Here is a 12,846-nt window from a genome sequence, read left to right on the forward strand (position 1 = left end):
TTAGCCATATTATGCTTATATGATCGACAGAACTACAATTACTGTACTTATTACTCTTATCATTATCGATCTAACTCATATTATTAGCCATATTATGCTTATATGATCGATAGAACGACAATTACTATACTTATTACTCTTATTATTATAAATCTAACTCATATTATTAGCCATATTATGCTTATATGATCGATAGAACGACAATTACTATACTTATTACTCGTATTATTAACAACCTAACTCATACTATTAGCCATATTATGCTTATATGATCGATAGAACGACAATTACTATACTTATTACGCTTATTATTATCAATCTAACTCATATTATTAGCGATATTATGCTTATATGATCGATAGAACGATAATTACTATACTGATTACTCGTATTATTATCAACCTAACTCATATTATTAGCCATATTATGCTTATATGATCGATAGAACGACAATTACTATACTCATTACTCTTATTATTATCAGCCTATCTCATATTATTAGCCATATTATGCTTATATGATCGACAGAACGACAACTACCATACTTATTACACTGACTCTTATCAATCTAACTCATATTATTAACCGTATTATGCAGATATGACCGATAGAACGACAATTACTATACTTATTACACTGAATATTATCAATCTAACCCATATTATTAACCATATTATGCAGATATGGTCGATAGAACTACAATTACTATACTCATTACTCTTATTATTATCAATCTAACTCATATTATTAGCCATATTATGCTTATATGATCGATAGAACGACAAATACTATACTTATTACTCTTATCATTATCGATCTAACTAATATTATTAGCCATATTATGCTTATATGATCGATAGAACGACAATCACTATACTTATTACTCTTATTATTATCAACCTAACTCATATTATTAGCCATATTATGCTTAAATGATCGATAGAGCGACAATTACTTTACTTATTACTCTTATTATTATCAATCTAACTCATGTTATTAGCCATATTATGCTTATATGATCGATAGAACGACAATTACTATACTTATTACACTCACTACTATCAATCTAACTCATATTATTAACCATATTATGCAGATATGATCGATAGCACGACATTTACTATACCTAGTACTCTTATTATTATCAGCCTAACTCATATTATTAGCCATATTATGCTTATATGATCGACAGAACGACAACTACCATACTTATTACACTCACTGTTATCAATCTAACTCATATTATTAACCATATTATGCAAATTTGATCGATAGAACGACAATCACTATACTTATTACTCTTATTATTATCAACCTAACTCATATTATTAGCCATATTATGCTTATATTATCGATAGAACGACAATTACTATACTTATTACTGTTATTATTATCAATCTAACACATATTATTAGCCATATTATGCTTATATGATCGACAGAACTACAATTACTGTACTTATTACTCTTATCATTATCGATCTAACTCATATTATTAGCCATATTATGCTTATATGATCGATAGAACGACAATTACTATACTTATTACTCTTATTATTATAAATCTAACTCATATTATTAGCCATATTATGCTTATATGATCGATAGAACGACAATTACTATACTTATTACTCGTATTATTATCAACCTAACTCATATTATTAGCCATATTATGCTTATATGATCGATAGAACGACAATTACTATACTCATTACTCTTATTATTATCAATCTAACTCATATTATTAGCCATATTATGCTTATATGATCGATAGAACGACAATCACTATACTTATTACTCTTATCATTATCGATATAACTCATATTATTAACCATATTATGCAGATATGATCGATAGCACGACATTTACTATACCTATTACTCTTATTATTATCAGCCTATCTCATATTATTAGCCATATTATGCTTATATGATCGACAGAACGACAACTACCATACTTATTACACTGACTCTTATCAATCTAACTCATATTATTAACCGTATTATGCAGATATGACCGATAGAACGACAATTACTATACTTATTACACTGAATATTATCAATCTAACTCATATTATTAACCATATTATGCAGATATGGTCGATAGAACTACAATTACTATACTCATTACTCTTATTATTATCAACCTAACTCATATTATTAGCCATATTATGCTTATATGATCGATAGAACGACAAATACTATACTTATTACGCTTATTATTATCAATCTAACTCATATTATTAGCGATATTATGCTTATATGATCGATAGAACGATAATTACTGTACTCATTACTCTTATCATTATCGATCTAACTCATATTATTAGCCATATTATGCTCATATGATCGATAGGACGACAATTACTATACTTATTACGCTTATTATTATCAATCTAACTCATATTATTAGCGATATTATGCTTATATGATCGATAGAACGATAATTACTATACTTATTACTCCTATTGTTATCACTCTAACTCATATTATTAGCCATATTATGCTTATATGATCGATAGAACGACAATTACTATACTCATTACTCTTATTATTATCAATCTAACTCATATTATTAGCCATATTATGCTTAAATGATCGATAGAACGACAATTACTATACTTATTACTCTTATTATTATCTACCTGACTCATATTATCAGCCATATTATGCTTATATTTTTGATAGAACGACAATTACTATACTTATTACGCTTATTATTATCAATCTAACTCATATTATTAGCCATATTATGCTTATATGGTCGATAGAGCGAGAATTACTATACTCACTGCTCTTAGTATTATCAATCTAACTCATATTATTAGCCATATTATGCTTATATGATCGATAGAAGGACAATTACTATACTTCTTACTCTTATTATTATAAATCTAACTCATATTATCAACCATATTATGCTAATATGATCGATAGAACGACAATTACTATACTTATTACACTGAATATTATCAATCTAACTCATATTATTAACCATATTATGCAGATATGGTCGATAGAACTACAATTACTATACTCATTACTCTTATTATTATCAATCTAACTCATATTATTAGCCATATTATGCTTATATGATCGATAGAACGACAAATACTATACTTATTACTCTTATCATTATCGATCTAACTAATATTATTAGCCATATTATGCTTATATGATCGATAGAACGACAATCACTATACTTATTACTCTTATTATTATCAACCTAACTCATATTATTAGCCATATTATGCTTAAATGATCGATAGAGCGACAATTACTTTACTTATTACTCTTATTATTATCAATCTAACTCATGTTATTAGCCATATTATGCTTATATGATCGATAGAACGACAATTACTATACTTATTACACTCACTACTATCAATCTAACTCATATTATTAACCATATTATGCAAATTTGATCGATAGAACGACAATCACTATACTTATTACTCTTATTATTATCAACCTAACTCATATTATTAGCCATATTATGCTTATATTATCGATAGAACGACAATTACTATACTTATTACTGTTATTATTATCAATCTAACACATATTATTAGCCATATTATGCTTATATGATCGACAGAACTACAATTACTGTACTTATTACTCTTATCATTATCGATCTAACTCATATTATTAGCCATATTATGCTTATATGATCGATAGAACGACAATTACTATACTTATTACTCTTATTATTATAAATCTAACTCATATTATTAGCCATATTATGCTTATATGATCGATAGAACGACAATTACTATACTTATTACTCGTATTATTATCAACCTAACTCATATTATTAGCCATATTATGCTTAAATGATCGATAGAACGACAATTACTATACTCATTACTCTTATTATTATCAATCTAACTCATATTATTAGCCATATTATGCTTATATGATCGATAGAACGACAATCACTATACTTATTACTCTTATCATTATCGATATAACTCATATTATTAACCATATTATGCAGATATGATCGATAGCACGACATTTACTATACCTATTACTCTTATTATTATCAATCTAACTCATATTATCAACCTTATTATGCTAATATGATCGATAGAACGACAATTACTATACTTATTACACTGAATATTATCAATCTAACTCATATTATTAACCATATTATGCAGATATGGTCGATAGAACTACAATTACTATACTCATTACTCTTATTATTATCAACCTAACTCATATTATTAGCCATATTATGCTTATATGATCGATAGAACGACAAATACTATACTTATTACGCTTATTATTATCAATCTAACTCATATTATTAGCGATATTATGCTTATATGATCGATAGAACGATAATTACTGTACTCATTACTCTTATCATTATCGATCTAACTCATATTATTAGCCATATTATGCTCATATGATCGATAGGACGACAATTACTATACTTATTACGCTTATTATTATCAATCTAACTCATATTATTAGCGATATTATGCTTATATGATCGATAGAACGATAATTACTATACTTATTACTCCTATTGTTATCACTCTAACTCATATTATTAGCCATATTATGCTTATATGATCGATAGAACGACAATTACTATACTCATTACTCTTATTATTATCAATCTAACTCATATTATTAGCCATATTATGCTTAAATGATCGATAGAACGACAATTACTATACTTATTACTCTTATTATTATCTACCTGACTCATATTATCAGCCATATTATGCTTATATGATCGATAGAACGACAATTACTATACTTATTACGCTTATTATTATCAATCTAACTCATATTATTAGCGATATTATGCTTATATGATCGATAGAACGATAATTACTATACTGATTACTCGTATTATTATCAACCTAACTCATATTATTAGCCATATTATGCTTATATGATCGATAGAACGACAATTACTATACTCATTACTCTTATTATTATCAGCCTATCTCATATTATTAGCCATATTATGCTTATATGATCGACAGAACGACAACTACCATACTTATTACACTGACTCTTATCAATCTAACTCATATTATTAACCGTATTATGCAGATATGACCGATAGAACGACAATTACTATACTTATTACACTGAATATTATCAATCTAACTCATATTATTAACCATATTATGCAGATATGGTCGATAGAACTACAATTACTATACTCATTACTCTTATTATTATCAACCTAACTCATATTATTAGCCATATTATGCTTATATGATCGATAGAACGACAATTACTATACTCATTACTCTTATTATTATCAGCCTATCTCATATTATTAGCCATATTATGCTTATATGATCGACAGAACGACAACTACCATACTTATTACACTGACTCTTATCAATCTAACTCATATTATTAACCGTATTATGCAGATATGACCGATAGAACGACAATTACTATACTTATTACACTGAATATTATCAATCTAACTCATATTATTAACCATATTATGCAGATATGGTCGATAGAACTACAATTACTATACTCATTACTCTTATTATTATCAATCTAACTCATATTATTAGCCATATTATGCTTATATGATCGATAGAACGACAAATACTATACTTATTACTCTTATCATTATCGATCTAACTAATATTATTAGCCATATTATGCTTATATGATCGATAGAACGACAATCACTATACTTATTACTCTTATTATTATCAACCTAACTCATATTATTAGCCATATTATGCTTAAATGATCGATAGAGCGACAATTACTTTACTTATTACTCTTATTATTATCAATCTAACTCATGTTATTAGCCATATTATGCTTATATGATCGATAGAACGACAATTACTATACTTATTACACTCACTACTATCAATCTAACTCATATTATTAACCATATTATGCAGATATGATCGATAGCACGACATTTACTATACCTAGTACTCATATTATTATCAGCCTAACTCATATTATTAGCCATATTATGCTTATATGATCGACAGAACGACAACTACCATACTTATTACACTCACTGTTATCAATCTAACTCATATTATTAACCATATTATGCAAATTTGATCGATAGAACGACAATCACTATACTTATTACTCTTATTATTATCAACCTAACTCATATTATTAGCCATATTATGCTTATATTATCGATAGAACGACAATTACTATACTTATTACTGTTATTATTATCAATCTAACACATATTATTAGCCATATTATGCTTATATGATCGACAGAACTACAATTACTGTACTTATTACTCTTATCATTATCGATCTAACTCATATTATTAGCCATATTATGCTTATATGATCGATAGAACGACAATTACTATACTTATTACTCTTATTATTATAAATCTAACTCATATTATTAGCCATATTATGCTTATATGATCGATAGAACGACAATTACTATACTTATTACTCGTATTATTATCAACCTAACTCATATTATTAGCCATATTATGCTTATATGATCGATAGAACGACAATTACTATACTCATTACTCTTATTATTATCAATCTAACTCATATTATTAGCCATATTATGCTTATATGATCGATAGAACGACAATCACTATACTTATTACTCTTATCATTATCGATATAACTCATATTATTAACCATATTATGCAGATATGATCGATAGCACGACATTTACTATACCTATTACTCTTATTATTATCAGCCTATCTCATATTATTAGCCATATTATGCTTATATGATCGACAGAACGACAACTACCATACTTATTACACTGACTCTTATCAATCTAACTCATATTATTAACCGTATTATGCAGATATGACCGATAGAACGACAATTACTATACTTATTACACTGAATATTATCAATCTAACTCATATTATTAACCATATTATGCAGATATGGTCGATAGAACTACAATTACTATACTCATTACTCTTATTATTATCAACCTAACTCATATTATTAGCCATATTATGCTTATATGATCGATAGAACGACAAATACTATACTTATTACGCTTATTATTATCAATCTAACTCATATTATTAGCGATATTATGCTTATATGATCGATAGAACGATAATTACTGTACTCATTACTCTTATCATTATCGATCTAACTCATATTATTAGCCATATTATGCTCATATGATCGATAGGACGACAATTACTATACTTATTACGCTTATTATTATCAATCTAACTCATATTATTAGCGATATTATGCTTATATGATCGATAGAACGATAATTACTATACTTATTACTCCTATTGTTATCACTCTAACTCATATTATTAGCCATATTATGCTTATATGATCGATAGAACGACAATTACTATACTCATTACTCTTATTATTATCAATCTAACTCATATTATTAGCCATATTATGCTTAAATGATCGATAGAACGACAATTACTATACTTATTACTCTTATTATTATCTACCTGACTCATATTATCAGCCATATTATGCTTATATTTTTGATAGAACGACAATTACTATACTTATTACGCTTATTATTATCAATCTAACTCATATTATTAGCCATATTATGCTTATATGGTCGATAGAGCGAGAATTACTATACTCACTGCTCTTAGTATTATCAATCTAACTCATATTATTAGCCATATTATGCTTATATGATCGATAGAAGGACAATTACTATACTTCTTACTCTTATTATTATAAATCTAACTCATATTATCAACCATATTATGCTAATATGATCGATAGAACGACAATTACTATACTTATTACACTGAATATTATCAATCTAACTCATATTATTAACCATATTATGCAGATATGGTCGATAGAACTACAATTACTATACTCATTACTCTTATTATTATCAATCTAACTCATATTATTAGCCATATTATGCTTATATGATCGATAGAACGACAAATACTATACTTATTACTCTTATCATTATCGATCTAACTAATATTATTAGCCATATTATGCTTATATGATCGATAGAACGACAATCACTATACTTATTACTCTTATTATTATCAACCTAACTCATATTATTAGCCATATTATGCTTAAATGATCGATAGAGCGACAATTACTTTACTTATTACTCTTATTATTATCAATCTAACTCATGTTATTAGCCATATTATGCTTATATGATCGATAGAACGACAATTACTATACTTATTACACTCACTACTATCAATCTAACTCATATTATTAACCATATTATGCAAATTTGATCGATAGAACGACAATCACTATACTTATTACTCTTATTATTATCAACCTAACTCATATTATTAGCCATATTATGCTTATATTATCGATAGAACGACAATTACTATACTTATTACTGTTATTATTATCAATCTAACACATATTATTAGCCATATTATGCTTATATGATCGACAGAACTACAATTACTGTACTTATTACTCTTATCATTATCGATCTAACTCATATTATTAGCCATATTATGCTTATATGATCGATAGAACGACAATTACTATACTTATTACTCTTATTATTATAAATCTAACTCATATTATTAGCCATATTATGCTTATATGATCGATAGAACGACAATTACTATACTTATTACTCGTATTATTATCAACCTAACTCATATTATTAGCCATATTATGCTTAAATGATCGATAGAACGACAATTACTATACTCATTACTCTTATTATTATCAATCTAACTCATATTATTAGCCATATTATGCTTATATGATCGATAGAACGACAATCACTATACTTATTACTCTTATCATTATCGATATAACTCATATTATTAACCATATTATGCAGATATGATCGATAGCACGACATTTACTATACCTATTACTCTTATTATTATCAATCTAACTCATATTATCAACCTTATTATGCTAATATGATCGATAGAACGACAATTACTATACTTATTACACTGAATATTATCAATCTAACTCATATTATTAACCATATTATGCAGATATGGTCGATAGAACTACAATTACTATACTCATTACTCTTATTATTATCAACCTAACTCATATTATTAGCCATATTATGCTTATATGATCGATAGAACGACAAATACTATACTTATTACGCTTATTATTATCAATCTAACTCATATTATTAGCGATATTATGCTTATATGATCGATAGAACGATAATTACTGTACTCATTACTCTTATCGTTATCGATCTAACTCATATTATTAGCCATATTATGCTCATATGATCGATAGGACGACAATTACTATACTTATTACGCTTATTATTATCAATCTAACTCATATTATTAGCGATATTATGCTTATATGATCGATAGAACGATAATTACTATACTTATTACTCCTATTGTTATCACTCTAACTCATATTATTAGCCATATTATGCTTATATGATCGATAGAACGACAATTACTATACTCATTACTCTTATTATTATCAATCTAACTCATATTATTAGCCATATTATGCTTAAATGATCGATAGAACGACAATTACTATACTTATTACTCTTATTATTATCTACCTGACTCATATTATCAGCCATATTATGCTTATATTTTTGATAGAACGACAATTACTATACTTATTACGCTTATTATTATCAATCTAACTCATATTATTAGCCATATTATGCTCATATGGTCGATAGAGCGAGAATTACTATACTCACTGCTCTTAGTATTATCAATCTAACTCATATTATTAGCCATATTATGCTTATATGATCGATAGAAGGACAATTACTATACTTCTTACTCTTATTATTATAAATCTAACTCATATTATTAGCCATATTATGCTTATATGATCGATAGAACGACAAATACTATACTTATTACTCTTATCATTATCGATCTAACTAATATTATTAGCCATATTATGCTTATATGATCGATAGAACGACAATCACTATACTTATTACTCTTATTATTATCAACCTAACTCATATTATTAGCCATATTATGCTTAAATGATCGATAGAGCGACAATTACTTTACTTATTACTCTTATTATTATCAATCTAACTCATGTTATTAGCCATATTATGCTTATATGATCGATAGAACGACAATTACTATACTTATTACACTCACTACTATCAATCTAACTCATATTATTAACCATATTATGCAGATATGATCGATAGCACGACATTTACTATACCTAGTACTCTTATTATTATCAGCCTAACTCATATTATTAGCCATATTATGCTTATATGATCGACAGAACGACAACTACCATACTTATTACACTCACTGTTATCAATCTAACTCATATTATTAACCATATTATGCAAATTTGATCGATAGAACGACAATCACTATACTTATTACTCTTATTATTATCAACCTAACTCATATTATTAGCCATATTATGCTTATATTATCGATAGAACGACAATTACTATACTTATTACTGTTATTATTATCAATCTAACACATATTATTAGCCATATTATGCTTATATGATCGACAGAACTACAATTACTGTACTTATTACTCTTATCATTATCGATCTAACTCATATTATTAGCCATATTATGCTTATATGATCGATAGAACGACAATTACTCTACTTATTACTCTTATTATTATAAATCTAACTCATATTATTAGCCATATTATGCTTATATGATCGATAGAACGACAATTACTATACTTATTACTCGTATTATTATCAACCTAACTCATATTATTAGCCATATTATGCTTATATGATCGATAGAACGACAATTACTATACTCATTACTCTTATTATTATCAATCTAACTCATATTATTAGCCATATTATGCTTATATGATCGATAGAACGACAATCACTATACTTATTACTCTTATCATTATCGATATAACTCATATTATTAACCATATTATGCAGATATGATCGATAGCACGACATTTACTATACCTATTACTCTTATTATTATCAGCCTATCTCATATTATTAGCCATATTATGCTTATATGATCGACAGAACGACAACTACCATACTTATTACACTGACTCTTATCAATCTAACTCATATTATTAACCGTATTATGCAGATATGACCGATAGAACGACAATTACTATACTTATTACACTGAATATTACCAATCTAACTCATATTATTAACCATATTATGCAGATATGGTCGATAGAACTACAATTACTATACTCATTACTCTTATTATTATCAACCTAACTCATATTATTAGCCATATTATGCTTATATGATCGATAGAACGACAAATACTATACTTATTACGCTTATTATTATCAATCTAACTCATATTATTAGCGATATTATGCTTATATGTTCGATAGAACGATAATTACTGTACTCATTACTCTTATCATTATCGATCTAACTCATATTATTAGCCATATTATGCTCATATGATCGATAGGACGACAATTACTATACTTATTACGCTTATTATTATCAATCTAACTCATATTATTAGCGATATTATGCTTATATGATCGATAGAACGATAATTACTATACTTATTACTCCTATTGTTATCACTCTAACTCATATTATTAGCCATATTATGCTTATATGATCGATAGAACGACAATTACTATACTCATTACTCTTATTATTATCAATCTAACTCATATTATTAGCCATATTATGCTTAAATGATCGATAGAACGACAATTACTATACTTATTACTCTTATTATTATCTACCTGACTCATATTATCAGCCATATTATGCTTATATTTTTGATAGAACGACAATTACTATACTTATTACGCTTATTATTATCAATCTAACTCATATTATTAGCCATATTATGCTTATATGGTCGATAGAGCGAGAATTACTATACTCACTGCTCTTAGTATTATCAATCTAACTCATATTATTAGCCATATTATGCTTATATGATCGATAGAAGGACAATTACTATACTTCTTACTCTTATTATTATAAATCTAACTCATATTATCAACCATATTATGCTAATATGATCGATAGAACGACAATTACTATACTTATTACACTGAATATTATCAATCTAACTCATATTATTAACCATATTATGCAGATATGGTCGATAGAACTACAATTACTATACTCATTACTCTTATTATTATCAATCTAACTCATATTATTAGCCATATTATGCTTATATGATCGATAGAACGACAAATACTATACTTATTACTCTTATCATTATCGATCTAACTAATATTATTAGCCATATTATGCTTATATGATCGATAGAACGACAATCACTATACTTATTACTCTTATTATTATCAACCTAACTCATATTATTAGCCATATTATGCTTAAATGATCGATAGAGCGACAATTACTTTACTTATTACTCTTATTATTATCAATCTAACTCATGTTATTAGCCATATTATGCTTATATGATCGATAGAACGACAATTACTATACTTATTACACTCACTACTATCAATCTAACTCATATTATTAACCATATTATGCAAATTTGATCGATAGAACGACAATCACTATACTTATTACTCTTATTATTATCAACCTAACTCATATTATTAGCCATATTATGCTTATATTATCGATAGAACGACAATTACTATACTCATTACTGTTATTATTATCAATCTAACACATATTATTAGCCATATTATGCTTATATGATCGACAGAACTACAATTACTGTACTTATTACTCTTATCATTATCGATCTAACTCATATTATTAGCCATATTATGCTTATATGATCGATAGAACGACAATTACTATACTTATTACTCTTATTATTATAAATCTAACTCATATTATTAGCCATATTATGCTTATATGATCGATAGAACGACAATTACTATACTTATTACTCGTATTATT

This window comes from Megachile rotundata, unplaced genomic scaffold, assembly GCF_050947335.1.
Source record: "Megachile rotundata isolate GNS110a unplaced genomic scaffold, iyMegRotu1 scaffold0374, whole genome shotgun sequence".
Taxonomy (NCBI): Eukaryota; Metazoa; Arthropoda; class Insecta; order Hymenoptera; family Megachilidae; genus Megachile; species Megachile rotundata.